Here is a 23,580-nt window from a genome sequence, read left to right as displayed (position 1 = left end):
CCCACATCTGCAACTGTTACTGTAAACTTGGCCAAGTATTCATGTTGACTGCAGATAATGAACTCTTATACATATATACACACACACACATACTCGTATCAAGCAGCTTTATTCCTTCCCAAACAGAATAGTTCATTTGGGACTCAAGGCAAAATAAATATATTAGGTCATGTGAACCCACAGTTTTATTCCAATCTAACCTGTGCCTTGTTTCATCTGACCACGCTTCTTAGGATTTCCAAGCAAAATTCATCAATAGCAAACCAACCAAGTGCAGTTCATAGAAAATCAAATTTGGAGGTTTCTCAAAGTCCCAGTTTCTGTTCTTGGAACATTTCACATCCATCTACATATTTATGTCCAAACCACTGACTCCATGAGAAGGAGGCAGAGAATTACCTAGAACTTCCACAGGGAAGTCAAAAAACCCATCTGTTAAAATCTCTGCTTGTGGCATAAGGTACATTTTCCATCTCACCTTTCACAGGAGTAAAAAAAGCTTACGTACATTGGTGGGACATTTTAAAGTCTGATTAACATATTAGTTAACACCTCTGTGGCATCCTGAGCAAAACTATGTAGTGATTATGTAGAATAGAGATTCCCAGTTGGTGCTCTGCAGACTACTGATGGCCCAAAGGACCATACCATGGTCCAGGCCCTTCATTCAAATATGTGCTGAATAGGTTTCACCCACCCTGGCTACAGCATAGGTTACCACAGTGAGTGCCACACATGTCTTCACAGGTGCCAGGCCCTGTGTCAGCCTGCTGCTGCAGGGTGAACCACATGAAAATGTTGACAGGGAGCTTTTGACAGGACATGGTCCCTGCCACAGAGTTCACTCCTTGAGTCTGCAACTAAAAGATCCATGGCTTTAAATACCTGCTGAGGTCCATCTCTCATATCCATGATCTAATTCAACACTGGAGAAGGAGCATTACAGAGCTGCACCATCCCAGAAGTGTTAGCAAACATCTAGCATGCTGCTGCTGACACTGCAACACACTTCTAAGCATGCAGCAGTGGGACCTATCATCTCAGGGCCAGTCAGTTGCAATGGAAAGTACCCATTTGTCTTTATTCCCTTGGCCAGGCTGAGTGCGGGTATGCCATTTCCACTCCTCCCACTTCCTTCCTCATCTCTTTCCTACTGCACATTGACATAAGGGCCAGGCAGAGCTTTCTGTTGACATTTGGATTCGCATATAGTGGTCCCACCCCTGATCTTGGTGACATTTGTCTATCATCTCCCATTAACAGAAAAAGGAAGAAACAAGACATAGCTGGAAGCTGCTGGCACAGCCACTGATTCTCATGTTAGAAGGATTGACCCTTGACTCTCCCCTTCAAGTGTCCTCTGAAGTATTTCAAATATGTTGTCCCCAAAGATCAGAAGATACTGAAATATTATTCATATACAGACTAGAGTTGAAATCCTGGTCCTGTTGGAATCCCTGGCAGACTTCCCAGAGACTTCAATCAGGACCGGATTCCACCCTTGCAGGCCAAATTCATCTAATATACACTACGAAAGATCAGTGAGCTCACCCCTGCATGTCAGAAACTGGTGTGATCTCAGATTATGCCAATATAGGCTACTTTGTCCTCTCATACCTTTGTGCACACACATGTAAAGGCAGAATTTCTTTTACTCTTGCAATGCTTACTTGTGGGAAACAAATTATTTTTACTCATTATCATTATCCCTGAGGAAATACTTAGCCTTTGCTGCAGATACAAAGGGCAGCTGAAAATTGCATTGCCCTTTACTACTGTTTAATCATAAGTGAAGATATCCCAGGTAATAACAATGAGGCCCCCATCTTGAAGGACAAAACACACTGAAATCGAAGGGATTTTATAGTGCATAAAACAGTTTGTAAAAGTGCTTAGTCCCAAAACGTGCTCTGACTTGCATTCACTTCTTCTCTGCATTCAAACACTGGGAAGCAGGCTCATGGGATATCGTTCACTAGTTACCCTTGTCTTTTATCTGCTTCTACCAGCGAAGACCTTCAGCTTCATCATGTTAATCTAATCACACGAATGCCCACATCATGCATTTAGTCCTCCTGCAGGCTTTGTTGCAAATCTGTGCCCCGACTGTTGAAAATCGTGGCAATGCCCCGGCTGTTGGACAGCTTCATCTCTCACTGAAATCTCTAAGAGCAGAAAAACAGTGCCCATGCCAACACCTTCCAGTCAGGAGCTATTTGTTTCTTAATAATAGGAAAGAACAGACAAACATCACTAAGAAACAGGTTAGGTCCAGCTCAGATGACCAAGCCATATTAAAGAGGAGAACGCATTTCGTCTTGCCCTATAAATGGCAATGCCAATTCTCCCATTGATTTCTATTAGAAAAAAAATCAGAGCATAAGAAAGAATATCACACAGGCAGAAGAAGCTGCCACAGCTATGGAAAAGCCAGTCTTCAGTTTCTGGCCTACACAAATAAAACTGACACATTGTGTCCATTCAATTTGTGCCTTTAAAGGCACAGGGAAAAGAAAAAATTACTTATTCTTGTCAATGCTCTCTCATCTGACTTCACATCCTCTGGAGAGGGAGCCTCACACTAGCTCAGCTGGCAGATGTCACAGATGCACCGTGTGCCCTGATCCTTCCAGCTGCCTCCTCTCTGAGGGAAACAGCGTAGCAGCAAGTGTGCCCAGTGGAGTGTGCATCAGGACAGACGTGTAAGGACACAAGTGTCGGCTGGGACAGCAACCGCCTGGGAGAGGAGCAGAGCCTGACCCCGAACCAGAGCCTAGGTGCAGTGGAGGTGCAGCTGGGGACAGAAATGCCCACAGGAGCTGATGACCATGCACTGAGTGCTAATCGCCGTGATGCTGTTAGTCCCTTCTCGATGTGCAAAGCCACAACAAGCCCACGTGGCGAGGTACCACCACAGTGGTGTGAACCAGGACAAGCCATGGGAGCAGAAAGCATGCTGGGGGCTCTCGCCTAGTGGAGTTAGTTGCCCAATGATGCAGGCAGGAGTGACACAAGTCAGGGCGGTCTAGCGTCCATCATGACAAGAAGAGGCTTGCGCTGGGAGCAGCAGTCACAGCTCTGGCAATAGGCAGAGGGTCTGCGCTAGGAGCAGGGCAGGCATCAGCCAGGGAAGATGTTGCTCTGTCCAAGTGCAGGATTTCTGCTGCACCAGAACTGGCAAGGAAGCCAGCAGCAGCAGTGCAGCTCCCCACACTTGCCTCTCCACTAGAGAGAAGGGTTTCCCCCTCCAGGCAGGGAGCTGATCAGAGATGGGAAGTATCTGCCTCCCTGACTTCTGCTACTCTGTTCCCATCCCTCTCATTTGGTGCTCCTCTCTTATCCTACCCTTGCACCACCCCTGTTGACCTCCATGCTCACATGCAATATTTCAACAGTACATTGTCTGAACTTATTTGTGTCCAAGTAGGTTTTATTAATGTTTTACCACTCTAGTCACACTCTTTCTCTGCATCTCTCAGGTCTTGAATTAAAAAGCTAAGGTAATGCCGTTAAAAATAATAAAATGTTCGAGCAAGTCTAAGGTAAGGTTCCAACAGCAACATTCACTCAGCCAGACTTCAAACTCCACATGTTTTCTGGAACGCATTTCAAAATACAAGATCATGATATATTAAGCTACATAGTCAGTCATAAAAAAGTAATAGAAAATAATATGAAGATACCATGCAGCCAGCTTACTGTGGCTTCGTTTTTGTATTTTCAACCCTTTTTCTTTTACTCTTAAAACATGCAGCCCTAGGATCCAGCTCTGCCTAGTGCTGAGCATCATGAACTCTAATGAGAGTTGAGGGGTCTTCTGTTGCTTGCTCTACTGAACCAGCAATAAGCAACAATACCAAGTTTTAGTTGTCATCCCTGCATTTTTAAAGGAAAAAGGAGTACTACAAAAAACCCAGCTCTACAGTTCTTTGGTTTGCTAATCTTACTAGTTGTGCCCTAAGAGACACTAAGTATTTTGAATCCAACCAGTTCCTCAGAAGAAATTAATGATAAATTTTCAAGGTCTTGCCTGTTGCTCTTGAACTTTAATTAACACATCTTCCCTGCAATTATCTGTGCACTTACTTTGCACAAACACAATGCATGTCACTGTGATAGATACATTGCAGCTGAAAGTCCAGTTACTCAATGGCAGAGCATCATGGAAATCTGTGGAATTCCGTCAGGAATGGATCCAGCTGCAGAAATTTCTACTGGGCTTTTCCAGCTCACACTTTTAAAGTCATCTTTACAAATGAAACCCAGATTGTTTTCTGCCAAGTAGCTATATCAGTTTATCTCTAACAAGCAGCAATTCTGTGTCGTTTTGGTTGAAAATTGAAGCGTGAGGTCAGTGCCAGCTTTAAAGAGGTAAAGCAGGGCACCAAAATTGCAAAGCTTTTCAACAGGACAACTCAAACAGGGTACCACAAAATAGATGCCACTCAAACCATTTGCCATATTTGAAGTTTACATCATAGACCCAATTTATGTTAAGTTTAGCTGAAAGCAAGGAAACACTAACACAACAACCAGAAGACCCAACAGCGGTAAGGCTTTGTTGTAACAAAAAAAATGACAGGCAAGGTGACACACTTGCATGCTGTGCATGAGCCAGCATAAATACTGACACAGCAAGATTACAATATTGCCAGCTCCCCTCATGAGACTCGCACAGAGAAGCTGTTAAATAATCTTGACAATAATCTGACTGCTATATAGACATTCAGGCACAAACACTTATTGCCAGCAAATACTGCGACAGCAATGCATTGGTACATCAGTAATGTTGTATGAGACTGTACTGCTTCTCTCTGCAGGGGAACAGCATTGCCAAAACATTCAACAGAGCCTGGCTCAGAGTCAATTAAACAAGACAGGTGAGTCCTGACAGTATCCTGTGCACTTAATACTGACAGCACACAGACATACATACTTACTTTGTATTAATGTGACAAAGGAAAGTTACACTTGAGCACTGTATCAAGCCCATAGATTTTACAGTTGTTTAATTTTTTTAGGAACAGTGCCTCAGACAATGTCTGTGTGGTCCAGAAAAGAAAATGTTTAATTTTCCTTCAAAAAAATAAATGGAAAAAAAAAATAATCTCTGTACCGCGCATTATCTGCTACCTTTCCCTAAGTCCTTTTCCCTAAGGATCCAAGATGCCTATAGGGTCTCCTCCAGCCTCCCTTGTTATCACGTTAGGTCCACCCACCTCAGAATGAGACACAGAGTGCACATGGCTGGTCACAGTCTAAGTTCTGGGCACCGAAGGCCCATGAAGCACATTTTTCACAGTCAACCCACAGAGCGGGGTTGTATGTGTACAAAGTGTTGCCCAAAACCAGAAATACAAAGGTGGAAGGGGAGGGAAGGGAGGACAACTTCCAATCTGTTTGTAAGTGCTCTACAAATAGGAAAGCATCCTATGTTTACTAAGCAAATTCTTTTTCATACCTCAGTCACCTCATCTTTAGTTATGGGCTAGCTGGAAAAAAAATTGTTGAACTCAGCCTTCAAATCTTGTACCTTCTTCAAAATGACGAAAGCAGAAGCTATTGCACTTTTGACTGGCATGTATGCACTGAGGCATCCTGATGGTGGATGCTTCACAACTCTCCAGATCTGATGGCTCTACAGGAGTGGAGTACAACTAGAGCATCTCTGCAAGGATACCCTATTAAATATGTGGAAAAAATCCTTAGGAAGGCAAGGAAACAGAGGCAAGAATGGGACAAGAGGTCTGAAAAAAGAAATAGACTCTGAAAAAGATGTACAGAGAAGGATCAAACTAAAATCCCAGATCATAATGCTTGCAAAACTTGGAGGATTTTAACAGTCCATACCCCAGATAAAAATCCTGAGAATAGCTTGCACCCTCAAGGTGAACAAAGAAAATAAAAGCCAGATCTGAAATTCATAAATAAATGTGAGTAAACTAGCCAGATTTTTCAGGGCTTACCTGGACCAAATCAAACCTTTACAACTTGTAAATACTGGCAAGTGTCACTTCAGATATTATTAAAGGATTCTCTAAACATAAAAGACAGGTTGGTCTGCAGTTAAATCTTTTCTCCTTTGCTTTTCCAATGCTGAAAGTAATTGAAAACAGAAAACATGCTTCTTGATGTAGCCTAACTTTTTAGGAACAGAAAGTATAAAAGTTAGTTATATAGCTGACATTGCACTTCAAGTTTGCACTCAGTTGCACCCATATACCTTTACACAAAGCTAGGTAAAAAACAAAAGCATGAACACTTACAGTCATATAAAATACATGTGCAATATACCCTAGAGCACCTAGTAAGTGATATCACTTGCCAGACATGCCAAATAAAAATCCTTATAAAGATGGACCAGTTCTTCTGGCCAAAGAGCGTTGGAGAAGACACACACTCGTAATGTACTTCTTTCAAACAAAATGGTGTCACAAATGACATTAGAAAAACTCTGCCCAGAGCAAAATGTTGTGTACGGAATACATATGGTGGCAAAGTCTGAAGGATGTGCACATACTTCAGTGAGGGCACATATTGGGAACAGATCTGAATTTTTACTATCTTTGCTACTGCTTTAAGTCCATATTATTTTGGTATTTACTTTAAAAAGGAGACAGAAATATCTTTGGAGATGACTAAGCAGTTTCTTGATTTCTATTAAGTACCAAAAAGCAGTCCTGCCAATTTATTAATATTTAAGTTTCTACAACTTAATACGAACTTGGTTCCAAGAACTACATAGGTCTCCTTAAAGTATGTGTAGCAAGAAGTCAATGCTGTGCCAGCTGGCAGATTAAACAAGCCATTAAAGTAGGCTCCTACTGAATTTAAAGGATTGTTTTTCATCTTTTCCCTCTCTACTCCTCTACATCCAGATGTATTATTTAGGGAATATTTTCCAGTCCCAGTAGGAAAAGTAAAAGAAATACCCTTGGCACTTAATGAGTTTTTCCTCCGACGTGGTCTCCTGCTGCACTTGGAATTTATTCCATTACTGTATGGCTTGCAATGGTCCCAAAATACCTCCGACTATATGAAAAGATGGGGAAAGTGTGTTCGGGGTAGGTATGGTTCTTCATTCAAAAGCAGGGACAGCCTGGGGTGATTGATCTTAGTGGATGATTTCATTCAGACCATCTCTATTCCGGCATGCCACCCCACAGCCCTGCCCTGCAGCCCCTTGTGCAGGAGACCAGCACCGTCACCTGCACGTTATAGTTGGGAAGAGCGGAGCACACGAGGATTAAGGACAAGGCCAACATCAGCCTGGAGCAGGTTGGCAGAGAAGCGCATTTCTCTGCAGCCCCTGCAGGACTTCAGTGATGAGAAAACACAACTGTGGTAAAACCTTGTGCCTTCAGCATATCATTTTTCCTTCAGAGGTTCAAATGCGTATTTGAACTTTGTTAAAACTGTCTGAACTTCATGACCTAGCGGTATTCAAAGGAAGAATGAGTCTAGAATAAACTCTGGTATTAAACCAGCCCTGGTGTCATCTATAACAGTTATGTAACAGTATTTCAGATAAAAATGCCCCCTATAACAGTTTGCCAGATCAAACCTCCAAAAGATCAGAGTTGTATCTGCTCCCTGTGGCCATTTCAGACTGACTGGAACTACTGGCAGCTGAAGGAGGAGCACTGGCTTTTGAAATGCCTGGAAAATAATTTTATTGAAATAGAAAAAAAACACCACCTAGGCCTCCCTCAGTATTTCAGTTCCTGGGTAGTAAAATGAGTTCAAGTCCCATAAACTTGCTACTGAACTAGAAAACAAAAAGGCCTTAAAACCAAGTATAGGCACACAGCCAGAGGCTGAGATAGCCAGCTCTGGAGCTTGACCGTGACTCGGAGCATCTCCTTTCCCAGGAGCAAGCAGCCCCTCCAGGCTTCCACTCAGGCCCTGTCTGGTCCCACAGGGCGAGGGGGCCCCTCACTCCCAGGCAGACCCAGCAACCATCTTGGCCCATGCAAGACTTCAGAATTTGGCTCAAACAGAGTTTGATTTGCCAAAATTGTTCTGGGGGTCACAAACATTCCCTGCCCGCTTCTTAAGGGGCAGTTTAATTCTTAATTGTATAAAGCTAAAGTGTAAAAACTGTGTTTTGCATGTATTCTTTGCTTCTAATACTCGGTATCCGTAAGGGGACTCCCTTGCTTGGCTAGCAGTCGGGATTCATTAGACCTTTTATGATGATTCTTTCTGGTGTGCAGATATATGATGAATCTCAGATGTTTAAATAGCATATAACAGTGCTCCATTGACCTTGCTGAGTACAGTTGGAGGGAAAGAAAGGTAATTTTCCTCAAAGAAATGTTAAAAATGTGTCTCCCCTATAGCACAGATGCAGAGGATAAAGAAACTCCAGAGGGATTAAAATATTTTAGATTAATTTGGAAGAAGGCCACATTGTGTAAAGCCTGGTTAGTTTGGGCCTTTCCAATTCCATGCCATATAAACAAACCCATTTAAACTGCATTTGTTAGAAGGAATGTTTTTAAAAAAAAAAAAAAATCCCCCAAAGTAGTTGTAACTCAAATGACCTCCAGTTCTGTATTCTCCTCTTACTGCCTAAAGAACAAACATATGTACAATATATTCTAGCCAGAGCTTGTGCAGTTGCTGCATGATTCATACTGCTTGAAAATTAAGTCATTCAAGTAAAGGGATTCTGGCTCTCTCAAGCAAGGATTTAAAACTGAAGCAAGGTTAGATCTGGTTGGTTTTGGAGACGACTTCCATACTTTGAACAAGACCATTGCTTATAGATCTTTGCTTTGGGCTGGGTGGAAGGAAGTAAAAGAAGAAAGGAAATTGAAAGGAAGAGATGGAAAGAAAGGAAAAGAGGGAAAAAGAAAAGAACCCATACCATCAACACAACTATATAAGACTAACCTAATATTCAGTGTGCCACTGTCTGGCAGAAGCAAGTCCTTAATGTTTACTCACTTTCAAGGTCAAATTTTGCCCCTTTTACTCACACAGAATAGAGCTTTTGCCTGCAGAGTCTTCCAAAGAGACAAGTCACAGGGTGTGGTACTAAATAATCATAAAAAGTAAACGGTTGCTGACCCTTATGAGTTAATCAAGTTGAGACACAAAGGAATATGAGGGTAGCAGTTAGCCAGCCAGAGGGGTGAGAGCATGAAACACACAGTGAGTCATTTTGCATGATTAGCATCTACAAAACAACAGGCACTTAAAGTAAAGGGACTTTCCTTATCATAAACCATAAATCCCAGAGCAACTCAACATGAGGAATACCTTCCTATCTGCCATGTGGATGAAGAGAGTTCTCCAGCGGTCCCAGACCTCCTTGAGTTCTTGAAATGGTACCCAAGTATTTGGCCGTAACTCAGTCACTGCGCAAATTCCTCTCCCCTCAGAGGACGTGAGGCAGGTGGCCCAGCTGAGGACAATATATTGTCACCCTCTCCCAAATACCCAGAGGAGCCAACATCATTTCACCACTGAATGTAACCATCTTGGAGAGGAATATGGCAACTTGACTGAAGTTCAGAACAATACAACACAACAGTTTAGAATACAAAATGAGGAAAAATGTCATTTTAATTACAAGTAATGTACTTTCAGAGAATAAAAAGATTAATTTAAATTCTGGGATTTGAGGGCTAGCATCCCTTCTCTTATTGAAGTTATTATGAGATGTTCTGAATATGATATTACAAGAGGCTATGATGGTTCTGACATTATGGCCATAAAATTCAACTGTGATGATGGCTTCTGCAGCTATCATACATTTGATAGCACATCATTTGCTTGCTACAATGCTACCGGTTTAAGTTTTCCATGTGATTTTTCTCTTGATGGTTACTGGACATTAGTGATAAACATGTTCTCCAGCATCTCCTGCATATTTTTGCTTTGATTGCATCTATAACCAGCCCTGTGCTCCCATATTCGTCCTGGTTGCATGAATGGAAAAGATACATTAAGCTCTCTTTGGAGATACTCCAGGTTTGCAGGGATATAACCATAACCAGAAAGCTGGCCAAGGCAATTTTTACATCATCAAAAAATCGATTCAGAACGTAGAACTTCTTGTGGTTGTGTTTTTTTCTTCGAATGTCATGTATGGACCTTTGTTTGTTGACATACCACTCTACACGTTCATGAAAACAAGATGTTCTCCAGTCACTTAAACTATCATGGTAAAACATTTTAAATAAATACTTCACATAATTTCAGAAACAGATGCTAGATAGTAAAATTGCATGTTTGCAACAGAAATGGCCAAGACCTATTTATTAGCACTTGGAATTTTCTATTTTGTGCTTCACGTTATCACCAGCAATGCATGAAAATCACAACAGCTATTACATCCTAAACTTTCCTTTTGAAATGTATTTATTTTTTAAATTTAATGGAAGAAGTTTATGAGTAGAAGTTAGTATTTTACAACACTCTTAACTCTGTCCTTTCACTCACATGCCTGCTACAATTCTATGTCCACATATTTTTTCTTTTCTGCATCTTTAGTAGGATTTGGGTTTGTCTGCCCTACCATCTCACACAGTGACTTATATAGAGGCTTCTCTACTCCATGTAGAAAGACATACAGGACTCGTGTGATAATTTCTGCCATGGCCAAAATATCATCAAGTCGTTCTAACTTCCACCTGCCTGAAATAGAAGTTATGCTCTGCAGAGAAGTTTCCCACTTTCATCTTAGCAGCGGCATCCTTCCTTTGTGGAGTACCACTTAAAATTTGGAAGGAGAAATGCCCTTCACACTGCTCATAGTCCTAAAGTTACTGCATGGCCCCTTAAAAAAAAATCCAGTTCTGAAAGGTACCTCTTTTGAGATGCTTTCTTTTTCAGTTTAGCATCAACACTGGTAATCATTAATCTGAGAAAGTTTATAAGATATTCAGCCTAAATTTTGGTTCTCTTAGTAGTTCTAGCCTAGATGTTGTTCCTTTTAGTACTCCTAGTTAGACACTAGTATACTAACAACATAACTCCATTCTTAATATTGCCTCTTTCCCGATTGATTCAAATGGAGTATGTCTGTTATCTGTAGTAATAAATTTTGAAATCTTACTGGCTCTTAGTCAAGTGGCAGAAGTAAGATTAATTTGATTGCTTAATAAATCACATTGTTTCAGTTTAGTTACATCCTACAGCCAACTTTATGTTGCCTGAGGTAGTCAGGGGATATGTTAAGGTCATACAGATACACAGCGGGGACGCAGATGTACAGTGATGTAAAGTCACCCAAATGGCTTTGCTCAGAGCCATTTCAGTTTACGAGTAGGCTTTATGAGCTCCAGTAACAAGGGAACCCCCCCAGCTGCTTCCACACAAAGCTCCTCAGGTGCATCAACTCTGTGTTTCCATCCCCTAGGCTCCTGGCACCCTCCTCGCTCAGGTGCTGGAAGCGGTAGGGAAGCTGTGCACAGCCACCTAGCACCAGAAATGAGTCAAGACCCAAGATGTGACTGCAGAAAGCTGGCTCTGGCATCCCTGCATCTCTGTCAGGACTAATCTGCTGCCTCAATAAACTGTACTCAGTTAACACTGATTGTTAGTTTGTTAAACACTACGTAGACTTAGTTTGTATGGAATAAAACCCCCTGAAAATTCTGGTAAGAAAAAAATAACTGGGGGAAATCAATTAAGAGAAACAATTCATTAAATTAAATTTTACTTTGAGGTTTACGATTTCTTTTTTTGCAGACTTTTCTCAGGTTTTGCTGTTCAGTATTTTCTTTGTACTTATAAGGAAAATAGCACCTAGATTACCCTCAGTTTTAACATAAGGCAAAAACTTGACAGAGATTTGTCTTTTAGTGATAAAACTAGTGAAAATAGAACACTTACGATAACCCTGTCTTTGAAAAACATCAGTAAAAACCCCCCAAGCTCCATGAACATGTTGCAGACTGCACATGTCACATAACCAAGAACTACAATTCTTTGCCTGAGGCTCCCACGTTTAACAAAGGGAAACACTGCTTTCAACAAAAGATGCTATTCTAGTTATGTGCCCTTTTACCCTGTCAGAGAAACAGCTGGTATCATAAAGTCACAGCTAATTTGTATCATGTCTGCACTAACAGTCAGATTCAGTTTGTATCAAACTTTCAAATTTGGACTTAATACCAGTTGATGGATGACAGCTTTTCTTGCCTCCTCCCCTTCTCAAAACATATTTAAACATTGCCTCCCACATAAAAAACCCCAATATTCAAAATACAAATGGAATCTTTAACGTTTCACATAACCAGAATATATGAAAATGTTTAAAACTAGTAAATTAAAAAAAAAAATCCTAAAGAAGGGTGAGAAAATTACAACAGCGGTTCTGAAGTTCTGCGAAAAATAAATAGTGCTTTAAGACAGACATGTGGGTACCAAGTGTAAAGGAAAAGAATTTTCTCCTAAAAAGAAAAGAAAAAAACCCACAACTTACTTGCCTCAGGTAATCTCTTGCAGTTTGGGGTATCTGTTCTCCTAAAAAAAATTCAGGCTGGCTGCAGAGACTTTAAGGGCTTTTTCAAGGTCAGCACTCAACAATTTAGGGAAGGCCAATTTCACTTTTTTTTTTTTAAGGGACCTGTTTCTCATTTATGCTATTAGATGTCATCTACTCTCATTTTAAGATCCCCGAAGCAGAATGCCTGAACTGTGTTAAGGGACTTTAGTGAAAGTGAGAGTCAGGCCAAAGACTTTAACAGCTCCAAACCTGCAGCGCTCATGTGAGAAAGAGCTGCAAAGATCAGCCTCTTCTTGGAAAACAAGCATGGGGGAACTTCCAGAGATTGGGAGTTCAAGCTCAGTTCAGATAAACATCTACCAGTGCTGGTGCGCTTCTGAGGCTACCCTTCACAGCACCTGAATCTACAATATTAGCTGGAGACAAGATATTCTTTTGAGATTTCAGCTACTTCCCACTTCCAGATGATCTAGAAGTATTTGACCAAGGCTCTTTCATCCCACAATCTGAAAGCATCGCCGAAATGTAGGCAAGGAAAATCTCACAACATCCTGGGAAGTGGGGAATATTTTTTTATTTCTTTTTTCAATGCTGCACAGTATAATGATTATCAGCGTTCTGAACAATTGGCCCCATTTATCAGAAAAAGATCGGTCTGCTCCATAAACTTATGTACACCAAGTGAACAACGTCCCTGGGAAGTTAAAAGCAACAGTATCAGTAATGCGGTTTTAAAGTGACGGGAGAGCTTATTGTGACGGAGCTGAGAAAGAGCAGTTGTCAATGAAGACTGAAGAATCCCAGCTCCCAGCCTATCTTTCCCTCAGCGCACGCATTTCCTGCCTTAGAAGGTTAATATTGCGCAGAAGACAGTAAGATACAGCTTCTGCTGTGCCTAAGCTGTGCTTGGCACTGCTCTCTGATGGACTCCTTGCCAGCAAACAGAGCCAAAGCGCAGCATGCTCCTGCCACATCCTCTCCAGCGAGCTATATCTGCTCTCTACCTACTGGGAAGATGCAGATAATCAACTCCACTCCCTTCACTCCAAGCACAGCAGTGATTCTGCCCCTACATATGATCCTTGTGCTTGTTCAGATTTTTTTTTTTTTAATGTTCTTAAATCTCTGTCTGGCAAGGCATGGTTTATTAGGAGCAGATTTCTCTTCAGCTACTCAGTGTGTCAGTTTTACAATTCCTAGGTGGTGTAATTCCTGGAAAATAAAAAATGTTCTTCATCCAAAATTTTAGATGAGTCACAGCAGGTTTACTTGTTTCGGTTCACCCTTAAATGAAACATAATTTTCTATATCTAAATGATGCTCTGGTTTTCTTTGTTTCAGCTGCTTGTTAACTCCAAATTTCCTACAAGCAATAATACTTTTCTAGCAAATGATGCCCACCAGCTGGGCTCCACAGCCAAAGGCAGCCATCACATTTTCATGGGACTGTGAATTGCATCAGGAAGAATGACACTGCTGCTTCCTAAGCTTGATCCCCTGGTATTAAACTAAACAAAACTCCAAACAGTTGTCTTTAACACCTCCTCAGGAATGCAAAGCATCACAAAAACCACCAGGTTCTCATCTCTCACAAAAGAGCTTTTACCAAAAAGTGCCCCGGCTGCACGTAGAGGTCACCTGAAGTCCCAGAAGCTACAGGGAAACTCAAACAAGATTGAGTGCTGCACCTTCTCTTCCAAGCAGCAGAGAGGACAGATGAGAGAAGGAAAACCCTACGCTCATCTCAGTTAAATTCATCACAATAAAGCCATAGAAAAATATCTTCAGAGACTCTACAGAAATGCTTTCACTCTTGAATATTTAAGAGAAAAGCTGACCAAAACATTTCCTACACAATGTTTCCTAATGGCAAACATCTTGACTTTTAACAAAATGTACATTTCCAAGGAAGATAAAAAACAATCATCACTAGCCAGTGACTTTGAACCTTAACCTTACAGGGCATCACTTATTTTTGAAAGTAGTTTCTATAGGCATGTCTCCGATTGTCTTCCAAAGTCAGATTTGGCTGTATTCAAGAACTAACAGAAGAGTTACAGGACTGTCATGATAATACTAAACTATATTACTGCTTTTTATAATCAGATAAAGAGATGTGCCTTGTTTCCAATACTTTAGAGAGATAAAGCTTGTTTTTTTCCATTCCAAATGAGTGTATCGGTCCACACCATTTGTTTTAATGATTTTCTAAAGGCAACTAATGGCCTTTTTCATTGTATTTTCATTCATGTCCCCTAAATACCATCCTCCTATTTGGCCAGATTTACAATGTGAAAGAGGAGGTTAAGTGTGGAAAGTATTATCAGATTTTGCCTTTCCTTCTTTGTGACAGAATTCTTCCACCACTCAACAAGTGCTGTGCAAGCACCATGGGGACTTCAGCATGAGACAGATGACACTCACCCTGCATCTTACACTTGGAGTAGACAAATGAGTCCCTCAAGGACAGATTTTCAGACGCAATTTATGCATCAAAATAAGGCACCAGCACGAGCTCAGAAGTACACTGAAGCACAGTCTCAGTTTTGAGGGACCGAAGTGCCTTTTTTCAAGACCACAGTCTGCATGCTCAGACATGTCTACAAATACAACTCCAGTTGCTGAGCTGTCAGAAAAACTCTGGAGGGCAGTCACTGCTCTCTTTGAATATCCTATCCTAAGCACAGGGGGAGAGGACTTGCATTTCTGATCCCATTTGCTTTTGGACAGTATGGCCACCCTCTCCTTGGGTCAAATTTTTAAGGAATTAATGTACCTTGTAAATGCACCACCCAAGGAAGCACATGGGAACTTAAATTCAGTGATCTCACTAGAAGAAGTGTTTCATGGGAAATTTTAGAACATTTAGGCTGGTTCTGAACCAGAAAGAAATTCTAATTTTGGAATATCAACATTTCCTACAAACAGGAAATCCCAGATTGTATCTGGCTTCAGTCTCAAATACTCCCGCCACAAAGGCTCGAAAGTAATGCAGAACTCCGAAACTGCAACCAGGGCAGAGAACAGCCTGCAACAATTATCAGCCCATTCAGCACTTGCACAAACCTTCTCAGAAGCGTAGGCAAAGTTAAATTCACTTCCCCAAGGACAATGACAAAAACAGCTAAAACAGGCCCAGACCAGCATTCCTGATGGGGGGGAAGGCTGCTGGAGATGAAAGCCAATGCAACCGGTGTTCAGCCTGCCACCATGTCTCTCTCCTCCTCCACATTGCTCTTGCCAAAAAGAGGGGGAATGGAGCAGAGGTACAGAGGAGGTCCAGGCACACAGAGAACATGGTCACTCATTAGTGAGAATAAGCAGCTTGCTGTACCTTGAATTAACCAAAGATAATGGTATCTAAGGGGGTTGCCTTGACCCTGGTGCAATATTTCTGACCCCCTCAGTCTGCTGTCATAAGCACTGCTTAAACTTAGACCCAGTCCTCAGTTTGTCTCCAGTCTGGAATTTCTGTATATTGAGGGGCTGAGGTTTACACACATTATAAACACTTCCTTTAAATGGTTTGTGAGCCCTCACTTGTTCTGGCAGTGAAAGAATAATGTTTGTTAAAAATGTCTAAGTCTTACACATTGTAAAGAGTTAGTAAACCCCGTTGCTTGGACTCTCATAGACTCCTCAGAGCCTGCTTGCTCTAAAAAGAACAGAAGATACAACAGGACAGTAACCCACCAGCACATGATCTTAACACAAGTAAATATGATTTAAGACTCCCACTGCAAGCAAAAAACTTGCCGAAATCCAGCAGAGAAATAAATATAGCTATTAAAAGAATGGCTATGTACCCACAAAATGATTACTGTAAAATTCAAAGGTTTTGATTTGAAGATAAAATTCTATATAAAATCCTTTAAATCTACTATCAGTTCTGAAGAAAGTAATCTCTGGTGACAGTAGTCCCAGAGGAATAGGAGTCAAGGGTCTGACTGCAGGGACATCCACTGATTTTCAGAGGGATTTGGATCAGCCCCCAAAGAAGCAAGCAAGCACACAGGGAGGAAAAAAAATCCAATATAAACACTTCAATAGAAAAAAAAACTGTTACAGAAAAACCTTCTGAATACAACAGGCAAGGAAATCTGAGGTAACTACTTTGATCATACTCACAGAAAGGCAATCAGAGGAAATATACTGAGTTTTTCAGTAACAAACCAGCTGCTGATGAATTCAAAAATATGACTCCAGAAAATAGAGGTGATCACTGTACAGAAATAGAAAATAAAGAACATTGTTTAGCAATAGCATAATTATTGCACACCTTTCATTTTTCTTTGGTAAAGTCTTCTTTAACAACATCCCTACAAAGGTTTTTTAAAGTATGGAATAAAACAGAAAAGTTTTGCAAGAGACCGACAAAAACCACTATCAACAGCTCTATAAATTAGAGTTTGACAAAACAGACTTTGATTTCCCAAAATCTCTCAACAAAGTCACTCACTAAAACCTCTTTAAGAAGTGAAGCTGATACAGGCTAAGTTGAACATTCTCTTGTGATTAGTAAGAGACGAAGCAAAGCAGCAACCAGCGGTGAGTTTCAATAACAGAGCAAAGCTTCCAGCATACCTCCCTAAGGACCTATAGTGAGACCTGAAGTATTCAATATATTCATAAAAGCACTCTGCAAAAGCAGATGAACAGTGAGAAGACAAAGTCTGTAGATGATACAAAACTATTCATTATAATAAAATCTGAAGTCAATACAAAGAACTGGGGAAAGACTTCATAATAATGAATTTCTATGGGCAGACTGAATTCAGTGTTCATAAGTAAAGGTACAGAGAAGAAAAACAAAAACAGACATATCTGTATACACACAGTAATCAACTCTAAACGAGCCAGTAACACTCAGCAAAGACAACCTGGACTCTGAGGAAGGGCTCTCGGAAAATATTAGCTGACTAGCCAGCAGTTGTCAAAAGGCAAGTTAAGAATCATTAGGGAAAAACCTAGGTTCTGTCTAGGTCACACATATAAGTATGGTATACCTATGTTTTCAGTTTTGTATGAAGTTATGGTTTCCCTTTCTCAATAAGAGGCCCAGGAAGGGACATCAATAATGATCAGGGCTATGGCACAGTTCCCATCTAGGAGGCTATCTAGAGTATGACTCTTCCATTTGAAAAAGAGAGATGATTGAGGCAGGATATGAGAAAGGTCCTGAATGGTTTTTAAACAGTAAATGTTTGTTGTTGTACAAGAACTATGATTCAAGAAGGAATTAAAAAAATCATGGAGGATAGTTTCACCAGCTATGAGATATGATAGTCTGGATGTGACCTCTAGCTTAGAAAGTCCCAAAGCAGATTGCCAGGCTCTAGGAGAGCGCATAAAAGGAATAGCCATTCCACACTCATCTGCTTTCACTTGCTTTACTGTGAGCGACTGTCTCAGTCAGAGATAGGATACTAACCTAGATGGACCCTTGCTCTGACCCGGCATGACAACAATTCTATAAATGTCAATTGAGAGCAGAACAAATGAGCTGCCACCCTTATACAAAGACAGTACAACAATTTGTGGGTGATCTAGTAGAAACTCATAATGGATACCAGGAAATACAGTAAGAAAGAGCTTCATTGAAATGAGGTATTTTTTTCCCTGAAGACTCTCTCTGCGTTCAGCTACCACTTGGTAATATACAGACCCACCAGAGTAAAAATAAAAAATGTAAGCTTTCTTCAGAAAGCCTTGCATGGTCCATTCTCTTTAGACCCAAGGACCTTCACACAGAACTTCCTGGTGCCAACAGAGGAAATGGATTCTTTAAAGATCACTGAAGCCTATTTTCAGTAATTTAAGATCATAGTGTGGGGCTGTTAGTTGTATTAATTTCTGGTTATTCACTGGAAACTCATGGGCTTTTAAGGACTCTTGATGTAAATGACTATTCAGCAATTTCAAAAACAATTTTACAGTCTGGTCTCTAGGTTTTATTGACACCTGTCAGTGATTTATATTATTGAAGACTTAGGAGTGGCCAAAGCCAATATTTTGATTGATTCCATTAGAAGTTTCAGTATTAGATTCAAAAGAGATCTCAATCCCCTTTTGATGCTTAGTGTTACTATGCCTATATCACGTAGCAGAAAAGAGCAATGTAAGAGGACATCCCTAATTATCAAGGTCCGAAAAGAGCAACCAAGAGCTTCAAGTGATCTTCCCCTCACTGGTTACTCCTGCCTACACAGCAGGAACAGACTGGGCTCTATCAGTCCACAGAGCTCCAACTCATGAATAGCATGAAAGTCCTTCCAGCTTACTGAATTCATTCAAACTTTTTCACTAACTTGAAAAGCTGACTGTGCCCATTTCTATTGTTTAGCGTCCCCCACTTGACTCTCAGCAGGCATAACTTCATGACATGCGGATCATGCATTAGGAGGATCCTGGATCTAAAAGTCTTTTTCTCTTCAGACTGTTTGCTCTCTTTCAATCTCTTCAAGATCTTTTTAAAAATGGAGACGACCTCCAAAAGATTTTCCTTTTCTTTCCCATAGTCACAAAGCCCTCTTCTGCTATTCTCCTTGTATTTGCTCCGCCCTAAAGCAACATTTTTCAGAATTGAGCTCAACATAATTTGTAATATCAATAAAATGACTGAAATATGCTCTCTCACTATTTGCTATCCAAAAGAACCTCTATCACACCACAATTCCATTGTGAGCTGACTATGAAGGGCTAAGAACAATTTAACAAACAGGAAATTTCCATACAATTTAAGCATGAAGGAAGTTCAGGTCCAGGTCGAAAACCAGACTCCATAAATCTAAACCCTCCAATCCAAGAAACATCACTAGGGTTTGGACACAGTTGGGACTGTAATTCTTCAGTGGTAAAATTGGCACATTTTTTACTGATTCTTCAGTCCTTCGAATTCCCCTGACCATAAACATTGGGTTCATGTTCTGCTCTCATTCACGCAATGGCATTAACAGCATTGCAGACCTAGGCACACACCCAGCACAGCACATTCAAGCACACAGTGGAACTCAATTTCCAGCTAACTTAGGTACTAGATTCTCAGCTAATGTAGGTCAGTATCCGGTAAATGCAATTTTAATAACAGAAATGCTTTTATCAGAAGTTCTTGAAAATGCTTTTATCGGAAGTACTTTGTGGCTTAAGAAATGAGGAAGTTGTTACTATCTTGAATATGGAAACTAGGGAAACCAAATCACATCCAAGGTCCTTCAGAAGTTGACCTGTGACATTTAAATGTGGGTTTTTTAATTAAAATTATATGCACATGCACACAAAGAAAAGCATGGTTTCACTCCCCTCTACTCTGTTAATGAATTTGGTTCCATTAAACCAGGTAGCTTTGAATGGAAATAAAGTTACGGAGCCCAGTTACCAAAACTATGTGCTTCTCCATTTTATCCAATAGCTCAACAGCTAGGGCTGTGACAGGGTTCAGATCTCCTCTCTTCTTGCAGGGATTTTAGCCTACATCTTCCAAAGGACAGTCTAGCACTAGGATGTTCTTCCACATCCTTTCCTACCAGTGCTGGTGCTAAGAGTATAAGGGGAATTGTAACACACTATTCTAAAGGTCGGACTAGCTCCATATCCTGCCTCCGGCAGTAGCCAATATCAGATGTTTAAGGTAGAACATAAGAACAGGGAAAGCATATAATGATGCTTCCTACAAATACTCTACAACAGCTTGTGACTTCCAGAATGCCTGAGTCAAAGGTGGAATCTGTGTATTTACTGATCTCCATGGCAGCTTTTTTCCATTATTATTTCCAGTAGCTGCCAACACTCAGCAAAGTCCCATAACAGAGAGTCCCACAACTTAATTATGTGCTATGTGAAGATATAGTTCACTTTGGACAAGTAATTAAACCTTCAGACTGACACTAGGACTCAGCTATGCCACTTCCCAGATGAAGGCTCACTCACCTAATGCACAGTTAGGTGTGGTATGCATATAGGAAGTATTCCTCATTGCATCACATATAATGGAGCGATCCCAAATTATCCAACAGCAAGGTGATTAAGAAGCTGTTTTGGAAATAGCACACCTGGGTTTCAGTCCCAATGACATATTTAATCATTTAGGAAAGTGAAATAACATCAGTAGGAGAGAGTGGAGGCACCATAAAGAATAGTTGGAGAGTGCACTTTACAGTTCTTTTGGACAAAGGAGGTAACCCAGTCTACCTACTGGGTTCCGAGTTAGTAATCTATTAAATAAAAGAAGGATTCCTCCTCCAATCTTTAAAAATAGCAAATAATTTCACAGAATCACAGAACAGTTCAGGTTGGAACTGTTCCAACCTGATGATCAGGATGATCACCTCTGGAGATCATCTAGTCCAATTCCCTGCTCAAAGCAGGCTGCCCAGGATGATGTCCAGTTGGGGTTTGAGTATCTCCAAGGACAGAGATTCCACAGCCTCCCTGGGAAATATGTTCCAGTGCTGATCACTTACAGTAAAAAAGTTTTTTTCCTACATTTAAATGGAATTTTCTATATTTCAATTTGTGTCCCTTTCCTCACGTCCTTTCACTGGGTACCATTGAGAATAGTCTGGTTCCATCTTTTTCGTCATCATCCCTCCCCTCTCCCATAGTCACAGAGTCACAGTGTGTGACAGCCATAGAGTGGCTGTTAAACTTGAATCTTGTTCCAGTTACAGCTAGGAATTTTTACCCATAGATTTCAGTATTGGCTCTTGTGCAAATTTTTTTTTCCCTTGAGTCATGAAAATGAGAGCAGGAAACCACCTTTTTAAAAATTGGTCTAGGTGAAGTGTTTCTTTGTTTACCCATTTCTTCCAGATCTCCTTTTCTCCTTTTGATTTTTATGTTGTCAGGGTTGCCATATAGTTTATTTACTTACAAAGACATTACAAAGGGAGCACTTAAATAAAACTTTTCAGCTTTTCCTCAGATGTGCTATGTGCACAAAGAAGTCTTTTCATTACAGTGTTTGGCAAACAAGAGTTGCCAACAGAAGAGGGGAACAGGAAGCCTCGAACTCATCCATTGCTATCTAAACAGGTACCCAAGGAATTTTTCTAGGATGACCTAAAAAGGGGAGGTGTGTTGTCTCCTGTGAACTGCTCGCCTAACCACTTATAAGCAGCTTATCAGTACAAAACATCAGCATTCAAAGTAAATAAAAACACCTCTCAGGCAGCAATACACTTAAGTTAGAGTTTAATTTAAAAACCATAGTCAAAGCCCATTGACTTCAGGCTAAGCACACATTTATGTGCTCTGCTGAACACAGACAGTTTGCTGTACCTGAGCTCTACTTCCCAGAGTGCTGCAGCCATCTCCTAGTTATCAATTCTTCTGTCAGTTTTAGGACTGTCAATGTTAGGAGTGCAGTAGTTTCACCAAGCCCCAGCTTTCTGGGTGCTATGCAAACAGTAGAACAAAAAGGTAGTTCTTACTCCCAAAGAGTTTATTATCCAGGTAGAAGAGGGATGACGCTACACATTAGAAATTTCTGATCTAATAGCTACTCTCAATGAACTTAATATAACATTATGTTATATATGTTAGTATTTTATTAAAGAAAGGGTTTAGAGTTCAAGTGCCATCTTAATCTCAGCTGAATGACGACCATCAAGGCACAGTCCACAGGTCTTCAAGGAAATACTTTCATCTTTCAAACAGGTAGCTACATGTATATACCATCGTTAATTTTCAAATGTTATGAAGCACTCGGCCCATTACAGCTTCATCTTTCTGTGGCTTCATCTGAAGAGGATTTCAGTGATGCAGAAAGTATCAATAAGTACAGATTCATAGGGAGAATGTGAGCTGTAGGAAGAAGTTTCCCACCCCATCATATTTTCTGGTTGAACCACATAGGCTGCATTATATACAGGGCTGATAGTCCTGATTGTCCAGATGTGTTCAGGGTCTGGAGGTAAAGAGTCAGGGAGAGGAAAAGCATGCCATCAGCAGTGCCTCTTCCAGCCCAGCTACAGAATATATTGGAGATCTGACAAGCAGGGAGGAAAGAAATCCTTCTCCAACATCCACCCACCCTTTGCAGTTCAACTTCTTAGGGGCCCACTGGACCTCACTGTCAATCCACTCCCAATGCCATGGACGTAGCAGTACACGGAATGATTCTCCAGAGCAGGACTCAGGGGCACCCTGAGCATACCCCATCCCGTGTACTAAGCTGCTCAATGAATGTTCTTAATTACAAATTTGAATCAGAGCTTATAATCATGATTTGTCTTCAAAATAATGCCAGACAGCCATACACATTAGGGGAGAAAGTCTGTGAAGGAGAAAGATCTGTATCTTCCCTTCAGCCAAGCTGCTAATATCCCTTTTAAACAGCAACTCATCTGACCTACAAAGTTTCAGAAAATGGCATATTTCTTCTCCACCATCTTAAAATGCCAGTTATCCTTACACTGACCTCAGAAGTAGAGCACCCTAATACAATCACTCCTCTCGCACGCACAATGATACTCCCTCAATAGAAGTGAACATATTTTGGGTACAATGACTGCCCTACATACAGGCTTTCATTCTGCACATCTTGGCATGAGACAGGAAAGAAAGAGAACTGCTTCCTGAGGTTAAACGCAACCAAAAGGAGGACTAGATACAGCTCATACCAAGTGGAAGTAGATTGCAAGATCTTTGCGTGGTTATTCTTGAAAGTAGAGGCTAAAAAATAAGCAAAGTATGTGTGCATCTGAGCAGATGTGGGCTGGAACATCTTCCTCAGCCGTGCAAATATAGCACTTGCTTCCTTCTTTGGCCACGTTCATGCTACTAAGCAGAAACCATTTGCTAACCACACAGCAGTGGCATTCACATTAGCAGAAAACCAGACTCCTCGTCTCTTCCTGCTTTGATCAGCAGTTACTGCCCACAGGAATAAACAGAGGGTTGTGTTCTTCACTTGCTCCATGCAGGGTCTGCTGTTCTCACATGGCCATCAGTGGCAGCAAGAACAGGCCAAGCCTGTTCCAGAATAGCCATTTGTCCTCATGTAAACCCATCTCCCCAGTAGGGCAGTGACATGCACAGCAAGGAAAAGACAATTCAGGGAGGATTTTCCCCTTTCAAATTGTGATCTGGAAGAACAAACATTTCAAAATTTAAAAATA

The 23,580-nt window shown here is 40.9% G+C and overlaps 1 protein-coding gene across 4 annotated transcripts in view; it reads right to left on the bottom strand.

Annotated features, from left to right (window-relative positions):
• The window catches only part of CALD1 (caldesmon 1), a 196,246-nt gene that overhangs the window by 100,320 nt on the left and 72,346 nt on the right, over positions 1-23,580 (bottom strand). For 3 of the 4 annotated variants that reach the window (XM_072874135.1, XM_072874111.1, XM_072874126.1), the window contains exon 2: positions 16,592-16,685. The exons of the other annotated variant lie outside the window; for it this stretch is intronic. The gene's annotated coding sequence lies outside the window, so the exon portion shown is untranslated. The remainder of the gene's footprint in view (positions 1-16,591; positions 16,686-23,580) is intronic. 4 annotated transcript variants of the gene reach the window in all.

This window comes from Ciconia boyciana, chromosome 1, assembly GCF_034638445.1.
Source record: "Ciconia boyciana chromosome 1, ASM3463844v1, whole genome shotgun sequence".
Lineage (NCBI taxonomy): Eukaryota > Metazoa > Chordata > Aves > Ciconiiformes > Ciconiidae > Ciconia > Ciconia boyciana.
This window is presented reverse-complemented; position numbering and strand designations above follow the sequence as displayed.